This window comes from Hemitrygon akajei, chromosome 26 (genome assembly GCF_048418815.1).
Source record: "Hemitrygon akajei chromosome 26, sHemAka1.3, whole genome shotgun sequence".
Classification (NCBI taxonomy): Eukaryota; Metazoa; Chordata; class Chondrichthyes; order Myliobatiformes; family Dasyatidae; genus Hemitrygon; species Hemitrygon akajei.
The window spans coordinates 36,107,245-36,130,347 of record NC_133149.1 but is presented as its reverse complement, the minus strand read 5'-3'; the positions used below and the strand labels follow the sequence as shown (position 1 = coordinate 36,130,347).

General features: G+C 43.3%; 1 protein-coding gene across 6 annotated transcripts in view; it reads left to right on the top strand.

Moving 5' to 3' along the window:
* Positions 1-23,103, top strand: part of LOC140716882 (B-cell CLL/lymphoma 9-like protein) — a 150,540-nt gene that overhangs the window by 58,261 nt on the left and 69,176 nt on the right. The window contains exon 1 of one of the 6 annotated variants that reach the window (XM_073029898.1): positions 10,799-10,889. The exons of 4 other annotated variants lie outside the window; for them this stretch is intronic. The gene's annotated coding sequence lies outside the window, so the exon portion shown is untranslated. Of the gene's footprint in view, positions 1-10,798; positions 10,941-23,103 lie in introns of those variants that run through there. One more of the 6 variants, XM_073029899.1, reaches the window with a different exon arrangement.

Below are 23,103 nucleotides of genomic sequence, written 5' to 3'. Positions count from 1 at the left end.
GTGTTCTTTGTTCCTTCCCATAAGACACAGGAGCAAAATTAGGCCACTTGGCCCATCAAGTGTGCTCCGCCATTTTATCATGGCTGATTTATTACCCTTCTCAACCCCATTCTCCGGCCTTCTCCCCATAACCTTTCACATCTTGATTAATCAAGAGCCTATTAACCTCTGCCTTAAACACATCCAATGGCTTGATCTCAATGGATGTCCCTCTATTCTGAGGTTGAGCCCTCTGGTCCTAGACTCCCCCACTACAGGAAACGTCCTCTCCACATCCACTCTATCTCAGCCTTTCAGTATTTGATTTCTTTCAATGAGATCCCCCTCATGCTTTTAAACTCCCTTTTTCATTCCTGGGGTCATTCTCGTGAACCTCCTCTGGACCCTCTCCAATGCCAGCACATCTTTTCTCAGATAACGGACCCAAAACTGTTCACAATACTCCAAGTGCTATCTGACCAATGCCTTATAAATCCTCAGCCTTACATCCTTGCTTTTACATTCTAGTTCTCTTGAAATTATGCCGACATTTTATTTACCTACCTTCCCAGCGACTCAACCTGCAAGGTAATCTTTAGGGAATCCTACACAAGGACTCCCAAGTCCCTTTGCACCTCTGATTTTTGAATTTTCTCTCCATTTAGAAAATCGTCAACCCCTTCATTCTTCCTAGTAAAGTGCATGACCGTATACTTCCCTGCACTAAATTCCATCTGCTACTCCTTGCCCATTCGCCTGATCTGTCCAAGTCCTTCTGCAGACTCCCTGCTTCCTCAACACTTCCTGTCTTTGTATCGTCTGCAAACTTGGTCACAACGCCATCAATTCCATCATCCAAATCATTGACATATAACGTGAAAAGAACCAGTCTCAACACCGACATCCAAGTCACTGACGAAGGTTGGATAAGATTCCCACCTCATCTAACCTAATCAGCACACACACCAATGAGAAATTTGAAAGACCATGCATGTCTCATCTGAAAAATTCGTCGGCTTCTGCTCAGGTTTTAAAATTTGGTAAGGAGGAATTTCAGATTGATTTTAATTCAAGCAAGTGTGAGGTGGTGCACTTTGGGACATCAAATGTCAAGGGAAAGTATGCAGCTAATACAGAATCCTTAAGGGCATTGATGTACAGAAGGTTATTGAGGTACAAGCCCATAGCTCTTTGAAAGTGGCTACACAATGGTAAAGAAGGCATATGGCATATGCTTCATTGCTTAGGGCACCGAATGTAAGAGTAAAATGTTGCTTCGGCTGTGAATTCTGACCTTCCCATTACAGGAAGAGTGGGGAGGCTTTGGAAAGAGTGCAAAACGTGTTTAACAGGAATCTGCTTGGATTAGACGGTATATGTACTGTAAGGAGAGGTTGGACAAACGTGTTGTTTTCTCTGGACTATTGGAGGCTAGGGAAAAATCTGATATAAGTTTATAAAATTATGAGAGCCATACATAGGGTGAACAGTCAGAATCTTTTAACTCAGAGTAGAAATATCAAATGCACATCCTCTAGTATTTAAGGTGAGAGGGGGAAGTGTTTTTTTTACACAGAGTACATTAGGTTCTTGGAATGAGCCACCAGGGAGGTGGTGGAAACAAATATGATAGAGGCATTTAATATGCTAGACACATGAATTTCAAAGTTCAAAGTACATTTATTATCAAAGTATGTATACTATATACAACTTTGAGATTTGTCTCCTTACAGGCAGCCACAAAACAATGAAACCCAATAGAAGTAGTTTTCTTAAAAAAAGACCAATAAGCATCCCATGTGCAGGGAAAAAAAAGAATTGTGGAAAGAATACAAGTAAGCAAATGACATTCAGGATTTAAATTCATGAAAGTGAGTCCACAGCCGATCCGGAAGCCTGTTAGTTGAAGGCCACAGCCTCAGTTCAGCACAGAGATGAGTAAACCTTGTGCAGCAGTGAGCTGAACACTGGCCCATCCCTTGCCTTCAGCCCCAACACCCTAACCTTTTCAATCTGGCTCGGTACTTCATTTGGCCAAACAGTGGGTCTTCCCTTGCTCCCAGACCCAGCCCTGCTGCTTCAATACATTCTCGAGCCCGGGACCTGCTGCCTTGATTCGGTCCCTACCCAACCTTTCCAATTCGGCCCGGCTCTTAAATCGGTCGGCTTGTTCATCACTCTTTGCCCTACTGCCTCAACTCTGCCTCACATCGGTTATGCTGCTTCAAATGGCCTCCAAGTACGCTTCAGCAACCAAATTGGCTCATTTTCCTGCTCTCAGGCCCGAACCCTGCTGCCTCGATTCAGCCTGTATGTACCAAGCCACAACCATCCTGCACCTTCGAGACTTCATTTCACGCCACAAAAATACCAGGTTGACTCCAAAAGGGAAGTTACAGGCTATTGATTTTCAGAGGGAAAAAGTATGATTAATAAAGTAAGTAATAGTTGTTTTTGCTGCCAGCTAGTCGTTGCTGTGCTTCACCAATGCCATCTTAATCCAGAAACTATGCAGGTAATGGAGGAATATGTATGTATCATATATCATATACAGGCAGAGAGAATTTAACTTAAATAGGCATGGTGTTTGACACAGACAGCGTAGGCCAAAGAGCCTGGTCCTGTGTTGTATTGTTCTACGTTCAGACACGTGAACAGACTTATCTCCCTTATATAGGAAGAGGAGATGGCATGATCCTTTGAAATGCTGCAATTATAAATGAGTTGGGTTGATGGACTGAGCAAAGATAAGATGGATATTTTCCCCCCAGTCTATGCTGTCCTTATCTTGGTGAGGTACTGCCGTCACGAATGAAGGGGTCTATACCCCAGTGAGATTTAGCATTTGCCGAAGAGGTGAAAACTCCAGTGAAGGAGGTGGCTCCCACAGGAGAGGGGACCTGCCCTCCAGTGAGACTTGGCACATTTGGTATTTTAGGAGCTGAGATTCAGTACCTTCAAGGGAGGAGGAGGCGCGTATCCTGCGAGAAGCAACACCTACAGCAGAGGGGGTGGGCGATGCCTTTTTAAATGATTGCAGCCAGATTGAAAGGCGTGTCATTGCTGTGAGAGGGGGCCAGTGTTCATTGTTCCTTCTCAGTAACACAAGATGGTGTTTAGAAATCAAGTGACATTTAAGATTGTAGTTTTATGCTTTCTTTGCACAGAGTCTCCCTCGTTTTTTTTTTGAGGGACCAACAGCTCCAATACTGACTGATCACATTACACTCTGCATTTCCTCCAACATGTCACGTGACAGGACCCTGCAGCTATTTATGGAACAAGTGAGAAGCCTGCAGAATAAGCCGCAGTCAAAAACACTGCCTGAGCTGCTGTCAGGGCCCTGCCTCTCGGCCTGATTTGTACCTCCGCCCCCTCCCCTGCAGACTCCTACCTTCCTGCCTTCACCTTTTCCTCTGCTTGTCAACCTGACCTGCCCCCATCTTTCCACTGTCTAAGGTAGGACTCTCCTCCAGACAAGTAAACCTCCCACCCCTCACCATAAGCCTCCATCCTCTGCCCCTCACCACCCGAGCTCCACCCCTCCACCCCTCCTCTGGATCTTGGCCTCATCTGTCCCCCATTAGGGATTCTATCAAAACTACAGCTCAACAGCAGCTGTACTTGAGTGCCTGATTAAAAACATACAGACACATCTCAAACCGCGGGTTATAAAGGAATCGGGATTTGTGAAAGATCCAAGTCAGCGAGTGTAGGGTGTTACCTGAAGCAGTCTCCCACCTGGGTGCAGTAAGCTGCAGCCTCTGGCTCATTAACCTCCTCAGACTTAACTTTAACCACTCACAAGCACTCGCCATTGATTTCCTGTCCTTGGATGTTGGCATGTTTCTCACAGTGCCAGGCAGGGAGCCTCCAGTATGTTTGTAAACAGTCATTTATCATCCCAACGGAAGCAATTAACCTCCTCACTTTGCCTTCCCCTGGGGAGAAAGGCTTTATACAGAACACCACGTCTGCTTATCCCTGCAGATGCTCTATCCTGAGCTCCCAGAGGGTCTTGCCAAGTTTACCCAAAAAATTGGGACGTCAGTGTGTATATTACAACCGTGCTCTAAGATGGTAAATCATCCCATGCTTCTGCACTGGAGTATTATTAAGTAAAACTTGATACCTGGTAAATCAGCAGATATTCAGAAGCTTGATCTAAACATTTTGCAGGGTCTTAAATGAAGTCAGAAGAGTGGAGTGGCTGTTAGAGGGATTTTCAGAATGTAGTCCCTTGTTATTGCCTCTGGAGATAGGGCTGTGAAAATAGGAGCACAAAAGTCAGAATTGGAGAATTGGAATCTGAGAGTTTTGGGGCTGGAGGAGATTACTGAGATGAGAAGGAACAGGGGGAGGAATACGGTTTGAAAGCAAATGTGAGGATTTATAGGTTTGGGCTGGGGAAAGGACTTTAGAACTCAGTTTGGATTCCTGCTACTCATCACTATCCCATAATACATTTAAAAAGACCTTCCACCATGTGACTTTTGACTGTGCTGTGGTGCTGCCAAAGTGTTTTTGGCTTGACATTGAGAATAGTTATGCTTTAATGCATGGGAGGGCTGAGGAAGAACTTGTGTCCCGGGAATGATTGCGGGCTGGTTCGCAAACATTCTCTGATTGAAGGAATCATGTGAGTTGGATGGAGAAGGGTTCCCTGAACGCCATCAGCATGTTTTCATTTAATTAATCTACTCTGATTTAGTGATGTTATTGTGTGGAGCGACAAATGCTACAATTGTTCGCCTTAGAGCAGGAAAGATTGAGGCCTAAATTGAGTGGAGGGCCAGAGACTTTTTCCCAGGGTGGAAATAGCTAATACGAGGGGGTGTAATTTAATGGTGATTGGAGGAAAGTATAGGGGGATGTCAGAGGTAGGCTTTTTACACAGAGAGTGGTGGCTGTGTGGAATGCCCTGCCTGGTAGAGGCAGATACATCAGGGACATTTAAGAAACTCTTAGATAGGCACATGGATGATAGAAAAATGGATGGCTTTGGAGCAGGGAAGGGTTAGATTGATCTCAGTACGTTAAAATTCAGCAAAATATCATAGGCCATGGAGCCTGTATTGTGCTGTGTTGTTCTGTGTTCCACTGCGTGTACAATCATGAAGCATCTTTGAGTGGGAGGGACGTTAGTAATTTAAGGACACAGATTACCAGGAGATTATTAGCTAAATAAACAGGGAGAAGTTACGGTGTACTGGCTGAAAGGGATATGGACAGACACTCCATGGAAACTCTCCTAAAGGAACTGAGATGGGAAAAGTGAGTATCAGGATGTCATTTTCAGAGAATCTGTACAGACACTGCAGTTTGTTTCTGTGTTCAAAGGGGAAATGTGGGCAGGAACTAACGGATGGTAGACTAATAGCAATAACTGAGATGTGGACCGCCCCTGATTGCACAGATTCAGTCTGATACTGATGGCTGGATGCTTTCAAGGTCTCTGTTCAGGGCCAGTGAATGTTTTCCCAGAACATGATCACCTGATTTTTATTTCATCATTAAACTTTACATAGTTCAGCACGATGGCACCATGTTCTGAAAGGACAAGGTGATAGTGAGAATCATGCAATCACAGTTTCAAAATCTAGCTCACAATAGGCCCCAGCTAGTGGGCTTGTTTGCAGTAACTATCTACCTCCAATACGGAGGAGATAGATCAACATACAACAGCTCAAACATTGACCTTTCATGGTCTTGGTCCAGTTACCACAGGGACTCTTCTGAAATTAGGGTAATTGGAGTAAGGAGAGAACATGTGAAGGCCCTCTGGCCTGCTCAGATGAAAGATGACCGTTATTTGTCACATAATACTTCAAAATATACAGGAACATGTTGTTTGTGTCAACAACCAACATGGTTCAAGGTGAGCTGGAGGCTGCCCATGAGTGTTGTCATTTTTCCAGTGTCAACATAATCTACGAACCCCAACTCAGTTTAACCACAGAAGATCTGCATCCCAGTTCTATCTATGGACATACCTGGCCACCTTTGTCCTATAAAGTGTATTGATTTTAGCTTTGAAATTTTCAACTGATCCTCACTGTCCATAAACTTTTGAGAAAAGCATTTCAGATTTCCATTGCTTGTTGAATGGAGACGTGGCACAGAAGAGATGAGCTCTGGGGCAGATCAGCCATGATCAGATTGAAGAAGAAGTGTGGAGCAGTGCAGTGCAGTTACTCTCTATATTTTCATGCACCTGGAGCCTTACTGATTTCAATCCTGAATCTTGCCCATCGCCCCACTCCACTTTGTCACTGCACCAGCACCTACTTGTGCCCACCACCCCCTCTCCTCCCAACACCCCTCCCGAGGCACTTTGAACTCTTGATTAGCTCCACTATGTTAAGGAAGTAGAAGGCAAATGAACACAACCTGTTCTCATAATCAACTACCTTTTGGCATCATTCATTGATGTGAATTTGCATTGAATCCTCCTCCTGCACTAATGTGTCATTACTTGGGGAGAGCGCATCAAATTGGATTCAGTTCTCCAGGTGACTTTTGATCAGTGTTCTGCAGGACAGAAGCATATAAGACTCACTTTGTTATTTTAGTTTCCTTGGGCATCCAAACCCTAAATGTATTTTATCTACTATTGTTTCCTTGTTTCTCACCCTTAAGAAAATGGTCTAATTTATGTTTTGTTGATACAAGTTGTTAATATGTTGTATTCAAACTTCAGTATGCAGCTCTTTAATGCTTCATCATGTTAAATTGTAAACAGTGGATTCCCATTAATTGGGACAGCGCTTAACGAACAAAAACGAATTGAGAAAATAGGTGGGATTCTCTTCATTTATTTGGGACACTGCTGTTTAATTGGGACAGGAGACTTGCCAAACAGTTTTTAACTAGCGCCAATTGCGTGGCCATTAGAGTGAACAGTTTAAATAGCATCAGTTGCCTGTGTTTGTGTTCAAAAAGCAGAGTTTTTTTCCGCTGATATAAGCAACAAGACAATTCTGAGCTGTCCGGCTCACTGCGGTTTGCTCACTGATGCCAGAAACGGCCAAGAGTGAAAATGAAACGATTTCACCACTTCAACAAGTTAGGAACTCCGAAGAATTTGAAGGTATCAATAATCATCTTGAATGTTACAATGAAAATTAAGATTTTGATGATTCAAACATCGAAACCATTATCTGCACTAGGTGTCTGCGCTAATTTTGTTCATTTACAGTCAGTCAAAAGAACACAGTAGCATACACTGGATAAATTCCTCCATTGATAACAATTAGTAACTAATACAGTTTTATAGTATTGTAGTAATATTGATAGTGTTCTAAATTCTTCTCTATTTGATTTAAATACATAACTCGTTAAACAGTAATTTGTCTTTTTCATACCTTTTTAAACTATTTCCATGAAGCTTCAGCTAATCGGCACAGCCACTTAATTTGGCCCAATTAACTGGAATCCACTGTATATTGAAGACACGGGAATTTGAGAAAAGCTTTGATTACATCTCATCAACAAGGGTACACAACTTTTATCCGTAATCCTTGTGGTGCAGCTCATATTTCCCAAAGTTGTCTCAAAGTTGATGTGCGTTTATTTTTGATGGTAAGTTCTCGTATAACTTCTGAAAATTTGGATAGATTATCCCTGTAGACATTCTCTTAATCACCATGTTAGCGATCCCCTCAATCATTGCAACCAGATTAGATTAATCAGGCACCTGTACAGAGGCATTTTAGTCTGATGTTGTACCTGTCTCGTATTCACTTATTTGGTCATTACAGAAGGAACTTTTTCTTTTGTTATTAATCTATTAACATAGTTGGGAATCTTTGAGATTCAGCTTTACTCGGTATCTAACATTTAACACACTAAGTGTTAGATGAAGTACTGGTCATTAGAATGGAAACACAAAAATACAGATGCTGGGATCTGGAGTAACCGACATAAAGCTGGAGAAACACAGCATCAATTGTGGGTTTCAGAAAGGGGAAGTTGGGAAGAACACACACCTGTCCTCATCAAGGGGATCAGTGGTGGAAAGGTTGAGCACCTTCGAGATCTGGGACGATAGCACCTCAGAGCCTGGGACTAGCACGTTGAAGTAGTCATGCAGAAGGCACGCTGGCGGCTATACTTCATTAGAGTTTCAGATTTGTCGCCAAAGACTTGCAAATTTCTACAGATATAGAGAGCATTCTATCTGGTTGCATCCAATGCACAGATTACAAGAGGGTTGTAGACTCAGCTAGTTCCATAATGGGCACAATGCTTCTTCAGTCAGGACTTCTTCAGGAGGTGATGCCTCAAGAGCACAGTATCTATCCATCATTAAAGACATTCGCCATCCGGGACAGGTCATCTTCACATCGAGGATGAAGTACAAGAGCCTAAAGACCCATATTCAACATTTTAACAACAGCTTTTTGCCCTCCGCCATCAGATTTCTGAATCCATGAACATGACCTCATTATTATTCTTTTGCATTATTTATTTATTTCGTGAGTCATAGTAATTTTTATGTACTGTTGCCACAAAACAACAAATTTCATGACATATGTCTGTGATAATAAACCTGATTCTGTCATTTTCCCTCTGTATTTGCTGTCTGTCCCATTAAGTTCTTCAGCTTTTCGTGTGTTTGCATAGAGCAGGTTGCTTTTAAGTGAGGTATTTATGATAGGCTTGACCAGGACCTGTTCGAAATACTGGCGTTTTTTTAAAATGTAAAGATCAAGGAGATATATGGCGCTTGTGAGACACAGATTACCAGAATAATGCCAGAGCCTTAGTGGTTAAACTGTGAGCAAAGAAAATAGACTTAATGTATTTATTTGAGTTTATAGGATTATGGGATGATCTAATCAAGGTGTTTAAAATCATGGTAGGATTTGATGAAGATAAACTATTTCCTTTGATAGAGAAATCCAGAACAAGGGGCCATATCCTTAAAATTGGTGTTAGACTGTGTAGTGAGGCACAAGGGGGGAAGTTGCTTTTAGGAAATAAAGCAAATTTGGATTCTGTTTTGTGTCTAAAATAACAATGGGTAAAATAAAGACATAGAGCACAGGAGCAGGCCTTTAGTCCCCTCTAGTCCATGTTGCACCTGGACCATAGTCCTCCACACCTCTCTCTTCCATGTACCTTTCCAAATTTCTCTTAAATGTTGCAATTGAACCCACTTCTACCACTTTTTCTGGCAGTTCATTCCACACTTACATCACCCTCTGAGTGAAGAATTTCCTCAGGTTTCCCTTAAACATTTCACCCTTCACCCTAAACCTATGACCTCCAGTTCTTGTCTCGCCCAACCTGAGGGGAAAAAGCCTGTGTGCATTCACCCTATCTATACCCCTCATAATTTTGTGTGCAGACTTCATATGATCTCCACTCATTCTCCTGCATTTCAGGGAATAAAGTCCTAACCTATTCAACCTATCCCTGTAACTCATGTCCTCAAGTTTGCATAATGTATAGAAGAACAACAGACCCCAGCCTCTCCTGTTTCAGATGAAGGGGGGAAGGGTGAAAGTTAATCACAGTCTTGATTATTATCTTGTAACTGTCATCGAGGAGCCCTTTAGTGTGGATGACAAACAAGAACTGATTCAAACTTGGTGTTGTTGTTTCTCAAGAGTTGTGTTATGTTCTGCCTTAATGTAGGAAAATATTCTTCCGAGGTATGCAAATCAAATTAAATGTGACAACAAAACACAGAGAAATGTTAGATCAAAAGGCCCGTCAAAGAAGTGGATTTAATGGTCACCCAAAACGAAATCCAGAGCTTGGGGCCCAGGCACATGAGAGAGTGGTCACAAATGGTGGCTTAAAACTTGGGACACTCGTGAGGAAAGACATAATTATGGAAACACATCTTGGAGTGGGGTTTGGGGTTCTAGAGCTGGGAGAGGTCAACAAGGTTGAGATTAGTGAGGGATTTGAGCACCAGTTTATGAATTAAACTCAACATTTTGGCGGATCAAAGCTAAAGTAGATGAGAGATGAGTAAAAATACTGTCCATGTTTGCATTGCTAACTGTCTCGCCCACCATTGTTGAAATGGAAATAGAAGGCAGGTGATGCAGGAAAAACAAAGCCAAGGGCAGAGGAATGAGGGGAATTACCACTGAGTGGTTCAGACATGTCAACAAGTAGCCTCTAGTAGTTCACTTTGCTGCACCATCCCCTCTGCCCGCTTCTCTTTCCTTTCTCTCTTAACCTTTTCTTTCTTAATCTCTTCCCCTCCCTCTCTCTCCCTTCCCCTTCTCCCCCCACTAGTTGACTGCCTCTTCCACTTCGCTCTCTTTTCATTACCCCTTCTTTCTATTCCTGCTTCTGCTCCCACTCACCTTTCTGACTTTCTCTTTCCCTTCCCCTCCCTCACAGTTGCCATTTCCCCTCAACCCTCACTCATTCCATCACCCTTCACCTCTCTGTTCCTGTTGTTACTCCTCCTCCACCCCCTCAGACCCAATCTCTTCCATTATGACAGGAGTTTCACTTGACTGGATAGGTTATTTAATCTCACCCCTGGGTGGGGGTGTTGGGTCGGGGTGGGCGGGATGGGGAGAGGGGTAAGGTAATGGAAGGGGAATGTGAATGGAACAGAGAGAGTGTAGCAGGAGATTATGCAATAATGGGCGAAAATGCAATCTAAAGGAGAGAGTAAATGAACCAGGTTGAGAAAGAAGAGAACACCAAGAGCGAAGTGTGGGAAGGAGAGTGCCAGTACACTGCTTGTGTGTATCCAGGTAACCCAAGCTGATAGTTGTGTCCCGCCCTGTTGTGTCACGTTGTCCCAGGTGACTCACGGCTGCCTTGCAGAGAAACTACTGCAAGTCTGCTCTCAACACCACAAGGATGTGACTGAGAGGAAGGGGGTGTCTCGGTGGAATCCTGAGCTGGCTGTCCGAGCTACTGGAATAACCCTAGTAAGAGAATTCCTTTGTTGGCGTCGGATTCTGTTGACAGTCTCTGCTGTGGTGAGTGTGTATGCAACAGAGAGGAGGGGAGAGGGAGAGAGAGAGAGAGAGAAACTTGCAGTACAGGTTTGGGAGTCAGCTCTCAAACTGCACTTCACAATTCCCTGTCTCGAGGTGTATTGTGCTTTTTAGCTTCACTGCTTCATAGCTTTTGCAGATCAGGCCCTGACTAACTTGCTGTGTTGTTTCTTGGTCTTTACCCGATTAGAGAAAATAGTTAATTTAACTTGGAGATGAGACTCCGAATGCCAAGAGCACCTTAAAAGGCATATGGTCTGTTCCAGGGTAAGATCAGTCACTACAAAGTCTTGATATTGGAACATTGATTTTCTTGTTTTAAAAGATAAATGTATATTTTAATACCAAACTTTCAGGCTCTTATGGCGTCCTCAAATATAAGTTGATGATATGTCAAAATACTGCCTTGCTTGAGGACCTGAACTGGGCTGGGATACTGACAATGAATCTCCAAATGGTGAACTCCGATCTCATCGGAGCTGACAGAGAGGAGGGAAGAGGCGGGACTGAACTGTGACCCAGACATTTCCCAAGGGAATAACAGCTCATTCCAGCCTGCCCTTGGGCACTCCCTGCTGGTAGGTGACTACTCAGCATTTCTCTGTGACATTCGTGATTCCATCTCTGTACTGCAGCTGACAGATGGCTTGAAGAAGCGAGAGGTACCACATACTGTCAGTGTGATCTCTGCAATGCTCTGCTTCACGTGAAGTTTTAAAACTCTGTCTATCTTATCAGACAGGAAAAACTCTGAGGGGTAAATTGAGATACTTGCTCTAGAATTAGTCTGCACCTGAAATTTGTTTCAATTGTCAATAAGCAGCAGTCTGGCATTGTATATCACTGGTGCATTCAGTACATTGCAATACTTAATAAAAACTATAAATTACAATATATAAAAATCGAAACTTAAAAGCATAGGACAAAACGAGAGCAAAAAAAAGTGAGGTAGTGTTCATGGGTTCATTGTCCATTCAGAAATCGGATGGCAGAGGGAAAGAAGCTGTTCCTGAATTGTTGAGTGTGTGTCTTCAGGCTTCTGTACCTCCTCCCTGATGGTAGCAATGAGAAGAGGGCATGACCTGGGTGGTGGGAGTCCTTAATGATGGACGCCGCCTTTTTGAGGCATCGCTTTTGAAGATAGAACATAGAAAGGCCCTTCGACCCACAAAGCTGTCCTCGATACTGGGGAGGCTATGATGGAGATGGCTGTGTTCACAACCCTCTGCAGCTTTTTCCAATCCTGTGCAGTGGCCCCCTCCACACCAGGTGGTGATGCTCATGGGAGTTACTAAATATTTGATTGAAAGCACTGCAGGAAGAGGACATTGAAATTAATCATCTTTCAATGCAGAACTTAAGAAATGGGGTTGAGAAGGAAACCTACTGGATAGAATGGACCTGTAGAAGATGCTTCCATTGCAGAGTCTAGTATCTGAATGCTCAGCCTCAGCATAAAGGAGTGTCTCTTTAAAACTGAGATGAAGAATTTCTTCAATGAGGGGGTGTGGAATTTGTGACAATATTGCCCCCAAAAGAAAGGAGGCTGCTGCCCATCGGGGTAAACATGGGGAGCACGCAAAATATTTATTGAAGCCGGGTGAAAACCCACTGTGCATCATATCACAGCTAAAGCCTGAAGAGTAGTGCAGATCAGGGACCCCCACCACCCAGGCCATGCTCACTTCTTGCTGCTGGCACCAGGAAGGAGGTACAGGAACCTCAGGACTCACACCACCAGGTTCAGGAACAATTAGTACCCCTCAACCATCAGGCACTTGAACAGCAGGGGATAACTTCACTCACTTGCCCCATCATTGAAATGTTCCCACAACCAATGGACTCTCTTTCAAGAACTATTCATCTCATGTTATTGATATTTATTACTTATTTATATTATTGTTTCTTTTTGCATTTGCAGTTATCTTCTGCATGCTGGTTGAATGCCCCAGTTGGGTGGTCTTTCATTGATTTTGTTATAGTTATTCTATAGATTTGTTGAGTATTCCCACAAGAAAATGAATCTCAGGGTTGTATATGGAGACATATATGTACTTTGATAATAAATTTACTTTGAACTTTGAGATGTAGAAAAAGAGTAGGTTAAAAGGTCAACACAACATTGTAGGCCAAAAGGCCTGTACTGTACTGTACTGTTCTCTGTTTAAGGAACATTTGAAGTGTAGCACGGATATGTTTAAGGGGAAGCTAATAAATAAATGTGGCAGAAATCCATATAGGACGTGTTAGTAAGATGAGATGAGAAGGAAGCTTGTGTGAAACATGCACATTGGGACTGATAGGTTTGGTCCAGTGGCGTCTGTCAAAGCAGCCTTTGTGAAATGTGAGTAGTGACTGTGCTGCCTTTCACAAATGAGAACTGAATTTAACCAAACTTTGGAAAAATTCTCCTTGCATTTCTGGCTGCTGGACTGATATTTAGAGGTGGGAATAATAACTTAGTAATAAGCACCAATCAAAAAGCTTTTGATTCAGATCTGAGGGAAAGGTTTGTGACAAAATGAGGACGAGAAGTTGGCAAGTGGGTTCTTTCAAAGCTGTTGAATGAGTCTCACTTGCTTGTTTGGATTCTGATGTTCGTAAGTAGCAGTGTGAATTGTGGAGCTGGAAATCAAAGCAGCACACACAAGATACTGGAGGAACTCAGCAGGTCAGACAGTAACTATGGAACTGAATAAACAGTCAATGTTTCGGGCTGAGACCCTTTGTTAGGATTGGATAGGAAGGGGGCTGAAGCCAGAATAAGGTGGGTGGGGGCAGGGGAGGAGTACAAACTGGCAAGTTACAGGTGTGAATTGTGTCCCAGATCTGATGAAGCAGAGGTTGTCATTTAATTGGCCATACTGTGACTAGCAACAGTTCTTTGCCTTTCTGTTTCTGGGGAACCAGTGGGGGAGCAGTGGTTCTCTGCTTTTGGCCCTCCATTTCTGCCTTTCATTCGCAAAGGTCACCCCACCCCATCCCTGCCTCATGCTCTAGGCTCCCCTTGAGTAAGTGTAATCTGCAATCTACTATCTATTTTGGATGTTGCCTCAGATTGGAACAGGTGCTTTAGAATGGGGCAGAATGGCAACTTAGTAATATCAATTTAAACAGCTCATAGCAGCTTCCTGTCACCCTTTCATCAAGCCAAAGTCAAGTTTATTGACATATGCACAGGTACAGTATGTACAGGTACAATGTAAAATTTACTTGCACAGCAGCATCACAGGTACGTAGCATCATTTAAACAGCATTCAAAAGCAAAACATAAGTTTAATGTAAATTATGCACTTATATAAGAAAACATGATTTAAAAGAATCTATTTTAGTGCAAAGTGATCAAAGCATTCATAGTGTTGTTAAACTGTAGTGAGTAGAGTTCTGCCAGTCTTATGGGGAGAAGGCAGGAGAATGGGGTTATAAGGACAATAAATCAGCCTTGATGGAGCAGACTCGATGGGCTGAATGGCCTAATTCTCCTATGGATTAGGGTCCAAGAGCTGAATAGTTAAAGGGAACAAGTTGTTCTTGAACCTGGTGGTGTGAGACGTCAAGCTTCTGTACGTTCTTGCTAATGGTAGCTGCAGAAAGATTGTGGGCATCTTTGACGGGTGTTGCCTTCTTGAAGCAGCATCTCTTCTGCATATGACCAGTGCTGGTGAGGGATGTGCCCATTACTATTGGGCTGAGCCCATTGTTCTCTACAATTTCTTACATTATCAAGCATTCTACCATGATGTAGCCTGTCACAATACTTTGAACAGTACATCTGTAGAAGAGTGTGAGAATGTTTGACGATAAACCAAACCTTCTGAAAGAATAAAGACACTATTGCGCTTTCCTTATGGTTGCATCTATGTGCAGGGCCCAGGATGGGTCATCCAGTATGTTAACGCCCAGGAATGCGTTCCACATCGACAAGGAAATGACGTCTCCTGGGAGTCTGAGGAAGGGGGGGGGGGCAGCATCCATAAGGCTAATAGCAGACATTTGATGACCTCTGTGACAATAAGGCCTTCAGGGATTTGATTTATGGTTGTTGAAATATGTTCCTTTAATGCAGATTTCAATTATTACATCAGTTGTCCTGTTCCTTCCATTTCACTAAATTTAACTTTGTATCTCGTCCCTTCATCCCTTCTCACATCTGACATTAATTTCATCTACTTTTGTTTTCTACTCCCGTGCTTTGGATTTGTGCTCCCCCCCACCACTGCTTCACTCCTTCTCATTCTATTCCTCCACCTCATTACGTGACTCTTTACTCCTCCTCCCCCTCCCCCACTCCCTCCCATTTCCATTTACACCTGCCATTCTTGTAGTGGCTTTCTTCATTCACTGTGCCTTCGCAATCTCCCTCTCTCTCCCTCCCATTTCATAATCTGACTCTGTCAGTCTCTCTCCTCCACTATCTCCCTCTTCCTCCCTCCCCGCCTCTCCAATGTGCCCTTGCTCCCCTTCCCTCACTCCTTCTTTCCTTCCCCCATGCACCCTCCCTCCTCCTCTCTCTCTCTCTCTCCCACACTCCATAAGACATAGGAGCAGAATTAGGCCATTCGGCCCATTGAGTCTGCTATGCCATTCCATAATGGCTGATTTATTTTCCCTCTCAACACCATTCTCCTGCTTTCTCCGTGAAACCTTTGTTTACCGGACTAATCAAGAAGCTGTCAACCTCTGCTTTAAATATACTCAGTTGACCTGGCCTCCACAGCCATCTGTGGCAAAGAATTCCACAGATTCACCACCCTCTGGCTAAAGACATTCCTCCTCTCTCAGTTCTAAGGGATCCCTGCTCTGCTCCCTTCCTTCCTTCAGCGCACACTTCCCCCCTCCCCACATATCTTCACCCATCTCCTCTCTACGCTGCATGCTCTTCCTTGCCCATCCTCCCCACCCTCCCCCCTCATGGCCTCCCTCCACTCCATCCCTTGCACACACTTTCTTCTGCCCCCACCCCTCCCCCCATTTCTCCCCAATCTCTCAACTGCTGTTTCCACCTCTCTGCCTTGCCCCCTCTCTCAGGCTGGGCCCCTAATTGAAAATTTAACAGTTTCCCTGCTGAATAAACGGGGCTGTTTGAAATTACACAGAAACTTTGTGATTGGTGCTTTCTAAGGGAGTTCTTGGAAGGGCAGACTTCCCATCTGTAAATAATGACAGACCTGAATGAAAATTTACATAAAATTCTTGTGAATAAGTTGTGTGAGGCTGGGCCTGATTGAACAGGCCCAGGGCATGTTTCGGGTTCTCTGCATTAGGCCCTGTCTCTGCGGCTATTAAAAAAAAATTAACATTATAAGTTTATTATTCAGCAAATTTCTACTTTTTAAAATTACAGACCTGTTTACAACATAGTGTGAGACAAATTGGGATGGGAATTGACAACAGTAGTAATTGTTTATGTCTGAAAATATGGACCCTGCTTTCCCCTCTGATACTAGTGCCTAACATTCTTCTTCAGTGAGAGTTGTTGCCTGTGAAACTGTTCTCCTTTGGGAATTAGTGCCCTCAGATCTGTTCCCTTGTGAATCTGTGCCAGCTGATCTGTTGCCTGGTGAATCAGTGTTCACAGGACCCTCCTTTAGTCAGAAGCAGAGAGTGTCAGTGTTTTCAACAGATAAGGGAGTGGAAAGTTAGTGCTCTGATCTAACTTGTTTATTAGCAAGTTGCACAGTGTTTGAATCAATCTCTAAATGTGTCATTGGAAATACTGTATGTTCTACATTAGGCAAGAGCAAGAAAATGTCACAGGCAAAAACCACCAAACTAAGGTGTGCCTGATATGCCCGTTTACGCACAACAAATAAAAAAAAAATCAACTTGTGTTTCTCTATTCTGCGCCAGGATGTCCCATAACAAGTTTCACCGGATGAAGTGCAGTTGCTGTGTGCTAGGTAGGAAATGTACAGTCAAAGTAAATTTATTATCAAAGTGCATACTACCTTGAGATTCATTTTCTTGTAGGCCTTCACAGGAAAATAAAGGAAACAATAGAATTTATGAAATCTATACATAAAGACTAACAAACAACTAAAGTGCAAATAAAGTAAATAAATAATACTGGGGCCATGAGTTGTGGAGTCCTTGAAAGTAATTCTTTCGACCAGGGGTTCCCAACCTGGGGTCCACGAACCTCGCGGTTAATGGTAGGGGTCCATGGCACAAAAAGGATTGGGAACCAATCAATGTTGTGGAATCAGTTCGGGGTTGAGGTGAGTGAACTTCTGATGAAGGGTTTCTGGATTTCCAGTGCCTGCAGAATCTCTTGTGTTTATGAAGTTAACTGTGTGGGTTCAGGAGCCTGATGGTTGTAGGGTAATAACTGTACAAATGAATATGAACATGTATTGAGAAACCAAGACAGTGTGTATTAATGGTGCAGGAATATACCCAGGGTATTGTTGTGGTAGGGTTTAACGAATGGGTACTGTCTTTCTCAGCAAGTGCTCTCAGCTCATTTCAAAGAAGTAATTATGTTGGGAGGGACAGCAGAATATGTGCGTACTCTCCCCTAAGGGGTTCAAATTCATGTATGTGGATGTGCAGACATTGACACCCAAGGACATTTGAGTGTGCACACATGCATTCAGACTGTCACTTGCTCTGAAGCCCATGACATTTCCAGCATTTTAAGCAACATAGCGACTCAACTCTGTCCCCTTCCTGTTCTCCTAGCACGCTGGCTTGCTTTCCTTCTCCTGGGCTGCACCGTTTCAACTGACACCTGAGCTTACCCATGGTGACTAGCTTGAATTCCCACCTTAACTGTTTCTAGACTAAGATGTGGTGGCTCTTGTTTGTCTACAGTGTGTTGGGGTTAGGGTGGGGTGGGTTTAAGAGGGTGGGTCGCAGTCACAGTGCCAGCTCTGTGGCTAGGATTGGATTTGCTCTATCATCAATGTCGTCTCTTACTCATTACTCAACCTGAGTCAGTGAGAGTGTGAAAGGAACTAGTACCAGACTACTATTAGCTGCATGCATGTAGTTCACTCTACTGTACCCCCAGTACCAGGTAGGTCTCTGTGTTTCCACATGGCATTGTGTTGGTGTGGTGTGTCTTGTATATCCCTGACTTTAATCATTCTATCATTGTCAAGTGTATTTTTATCTCCCTTTGATTCCATAAGCCACTCTGTTTCTGTTCTTCCCTCCCCTCCTTTAATCCAACTCTGTGACCATATCTACAATAGATTCAGCAGATGCTTCAAGACTTGAGGAGCACACTTAAAATGCTGGAGGAACTCGGCAAGTCAGATAGTATCTATGGAGAGGAATAAGCGGTTGCAGTACATTCTCAGCTTGAAATGTCATCTGTTTATTCTCCTTCATTATTGCTGCCTGACCAGCTGAGTTCCACTATATGTTTTGTCATTTGTAGTAAAATCTCCTTGAGTAGCTTTGTGTGAGATCTTGTGTGTTTGGGCTGTTTTCTATCACCTTATGACACTGTTCTACTTTAAGCTGTTGTTGCATGCCCTCGATCTAAGCATTTTGCAATCAGCGACAGGAGCACAACACCAGCAGTCTGAGGTGAGGCTAGAGTGCTGCCACTCAGAAAGAGGCATTCGATAGTCTTCCAAGTTGCCAAGTGGAAGAGATGTTTAGGCTGCAGGGAACCTAGTTGAGTGTTCTCTCTTTTGAGTGCTAATCATAGGAAAGGTACCTGTTCTGAAAGGACTGGATAAACCTGTCAGTAAGCTACTTCTCTTTATCCCTGTCAGGTGAAAAGGTAGGAAAAATCAGTCAGGTTTATTGCCACTGACATAATCAGAAAATCAGTTGTTTAGTGGCATTGCAAATTGCTATAAGTTGCTAGAGAGAGAATGAGAGTCCAGGGTAGTGGTGATTGAACGCAAGGTGGCATATGTGAACTGTAACCACCCTTGATCTGAACACGTGCTCAACTGTCGTGCAAGAGTTGAGAGCACTGACATATCCCGATGCCTCAATAACTCCTCTACCCCAGAGTGATTTAAAAAAAACACAAACTGCTGGAGGAACTCTGGGGCAAGGGGAAGGATTGCGACCCTGCATCAGGGCCTGGTTTGTTTTTTGCTCCAGGTTCTAGCATCTGCAGTCTGTTCTGCCACCAGTCCTCGACCGTGGTCTGTTTTAAGACAGAAACATAGAGAATATTTCTCAAGGCTGTTCCATCACTCAGCTGTTCCTCTGACTTAGGGCCATATTCCCATTCTCCCATGTACCTTGATGCCTCTTGTGTCTGGAAGTTGATCTCTTTCCTGTTTGGGGTGGGGGGAAATCCAACAGCTTGGCATTCACCTCCTGTGATAGAGAATTCTACCAGTTCATCACCCATGAGGTTAAGAAATTACTCATTTACTTATTCCTATATTTGTCCCTTTCATCCCCAAATCATTTGTTCTAGACAGCCCAGTCAGGGAAAACCTACTCACTGTATACCAGGGAGCCCTGTCAGAATTTAGTGTGTTCTGATGAGATCCCCTCTCATTCTGAATACAGGCCAAGCCAACCAAATCTCTCAGGCACATGTCCACCATACCAGAATCAATGTAGCTCTCTCTCTCCTGCCGTGGGTAAGGAGACCCCAAACTGCAGACAGTTTTCCAGTCTCACTGTGGCCCTGTATGATTGCAGGATCGAATCACACAATATGGTTGCAGGCCCTTTGGCCCATCTGGTCCATACCAACTGCAATATCCTCCGTTAGTCCCAGTTGCCTACATTGAGGCCATAGCCCTCCAAACCCTTCCCCTCCATGTACCTATCCAAATGCCTCTTAAGTGTTGTAATTGCACCCACCTCGAGCACTTCCTTTCTTTCTCTCCCCTCTTTCTCTCCCCTCTTATCCTGTATCTCTGTCCTCTTGCTTTGGTCTCCCAACCCTGGGGAAAAGACTATGACCACCTACTTCATCCACATTGTTTTATAGACTTCTATGAGGTCACCCCTCATTCTTCTGCACTCTTAAGGAATAAAGATCCAGTATGGTGAACCTCAGGCCCTCTAGTCCAGTCATCGTCCTCCCAAATCCCTTCTGCACCCTCTCTAGCTTGACAACGTGTTTCCTGTAATATTGGATTGGGCACAAAGAACGGAACCCTATTCTGAGATGGTACAATTCAACCATGTTTTGCTCCAGTATTCAAAACCTCTTGCCATGAAGACCAACATACCATTTGCCTTATTAACTGTACGTTTACTTTCAGTGTCTGTTGCACAAGGATACAGTGTTGTACAATGCATTGTATATTTCCTAAATCTTTAGGTACACCACTTAAATAGTTTATCACCTTTCTTCTTTATTGCTGCGTAAATAGATATCTCCACGTTATACTCCACCTGCCCTATGTTTGCCAAATCACTCAGTTTGTCCACATTTGCTTAAAACCTCCCTGGATCTTCCTCACAGTTCACAAACCTTACCAGTTTCATGTTGTCAAATTTTTGAATTAGTTGTTCAAGGGACTGATCTATGTTTTTGCATTTGTACAGCTTGTCTTCTTTTGCATATTGTTTGTCAGTCTCTTTGTGTGTAGTTTTTCATTGATTCACAACAGAACAAAGAAATAAAGAAAAACGAATGCCTGCAAGAAAATGAATCTCAGGGTCGCATATGTGCGTGACATGTACATACTTTGATAGTAAATTTACTTTGAGCTCTGGTGATTAGCCATGAAGAATCAGCGAGGTTTGTGGAAGGATAAGTTCAGTGTCGGGGAGGGGGGTAGGGAGGAGGGGAATGATGTGTCCTTGATCCCTTTCTCTGAAACCACTGTGGAGCAGATGGTTTCACTCAAATCTGTTCAGTCCAAAGCGATTTCCACAGGCCTGTGCGATCCAGTTGTATTTGCTGAACCCATAAAAACAATGAAATTTATTTCTCTGTTTCTTCGGGTGTCATCTTGGCCTCATCAGCATCACCCTTCTCGGTGAGCTTGGAGTCAAATGCCATGGAAGCAGGCCTTTTGGCCTACCAAGTCTGTGTTGACCATAAAGCAATCATTTACACAAACCCTGTTTAATTTTCCTCGCACTCCTTCCAGATTCTGCTCGTTAAAGTTAATTTACAGTGGCAACTTTTTACCAACCTACACACCTTGGGATGTGAGAAGAACACTGAGCACCTAGAGGAAACCCATGAAGAGAAGTCAAACTCCACACAGACAGCACAAGAAGTCGGGATCAAACCCAAGCCATTGAGCTATGACGCATCAGTTCTGTGTTGTCCCAGCTGTTCTCCACTCTGAGGTCTTAATGGGTGATTCCTTGATGCAAAGGCCATGGATACTTCTGAAGAATCCATACACATTGTGGTTGTTGGATCTCCCTGCACTTGCATCCACCATCCATTTTTAAAAAATTTTGTTGGATGACAGATGCCTGTGGATATCTGTATTAACTCTCAGGAATTATAATGGATGGTGCTTTTAGCCATACACTAATGATATATATTCCATGGCCATTTTATCAGGTACACCTGTAAACCTGCTTGTTAATGCAAATATCTAATCAGGTATAATTATGTGGCAGCAACTCAATGCACAAAAGTATGCAAACATGGTTAACTGGTTCATTTGGTATTCAGACCAAATATCAGAATGGGAAAGAAATGGGGTCTAAGTGACTTTGACCATGGAATGATTGTTGGTGCCTGATGGGGTGATTTGAGTACCTCAAACTGCTGGTGTCATGGGATTTTTCATGCACAACAGTCTCTAGAGTTTACAGAGGATGGTGTGAAAAACAAATAAAATACCCAGTGTTCTGTAGGCGAAAATGCCTTGTTAATGAGAGAGGTCAGAGGAGAATGGCCAGACTGGTTCAAGCTGACAAAAAGACAACAGTAACTGAAATAATCACGCATTTCAACAGTGATGTGCAGAAGAGCATCTCTGAATGCACAACACATTGAACCTTGAAGTGGATGGGCTACAACAGCAGAGGACCACAAACATATACTCATGGCCACTTTATTAGATACAGATACCTAATAAAGTGGCCATGGAGTGTGTATGCTTCTAGATTTTCTGCTCATCCTTAACCAAATCAGCCTTTGTGTTTGTTGTCTCTCCATAGGTGCTAACTTTGCTAATTAGAGAGGACAGGACCTTATCGATACTCTGCGGCTTCTGTTGGTTGGGTATAGTCAGCTTATCCATGAATTGTTTGCATCCAAAGCTTTTTTGTGGTTTGATTGAGTTTGTCAATATTGCTTAGCCTTCAGCCACAGTTTTGTTGCCTTCAATGTTCAGGAGTCGGGGTGGGTGAAGATGACAAGGATAGATTGGGCAGAGGATAGTCTGGCAGTTGTTGGGGTCCTGTTTGGTCCTCGGTGATGTAGTCAAGCCGGACTGAAGGTGAAGTCATTAGGTAACAGGTTGTTAATGTTTATGTGGAACAGTGAGAGAACTGTGCTGTTGGAGGGGGAAAATAATGAGGAATACCATGATATCAGGGGAGGAATACTGCAGGGGTATGACTGAGAGAGGGGATCTCTGCATTGTCAGTTGGGCAGTACTGAGGCATGTTTGAAAAGTTCTCAGAAAGGTGGTTCTGAGATCTTGCTGTGTTGTCCAGGGCTCCTTCAACATCTAGGGTGAATTTACAAAACTCCTACAGCGCTTGTTTGAAGAAGAGCGAGTTCGTTGTGTTCCCAAGGCCAAAAGTCCAACCTGAAGCAGCATTGCCAAAAAACCGTAACAGTTTAATGAGATTTTCTTTTCACATACCAAGAGTTCCTGCACTTCAAAGTACAGGAACTATATTATCGGAAAGAAAAGACTTCAAATAGGGCTTCATTGGCTGAATGGTTCTTTGGGACATCCTGAGGTTGTGAAATCATTATATAAATGCAAGAATTTCCCTTCGGCTTCTTTCAAAGTAATCATTGTAAACAAAAGCAGGTGAGACTGAAAGGACAAGCTTAAGTTTTGGATGCAGGAATGTGGCTGATTTGAAACATTACTCTGACTTTTCTGCATCCAAATCAGAAAAAGAAACTTTAAGATTTCCCAGGAGAAACGGGCCATTTGACCCATCTGGGCTCACACCTATCTGCTTCAATTATCAAATCCATTCAGCATACCCTTTCATTCCCTCCTTGTGTTTCCTCCTGAGTGCATCATTGCATTTATTCTTTGTGACAGTAAGTCTCACC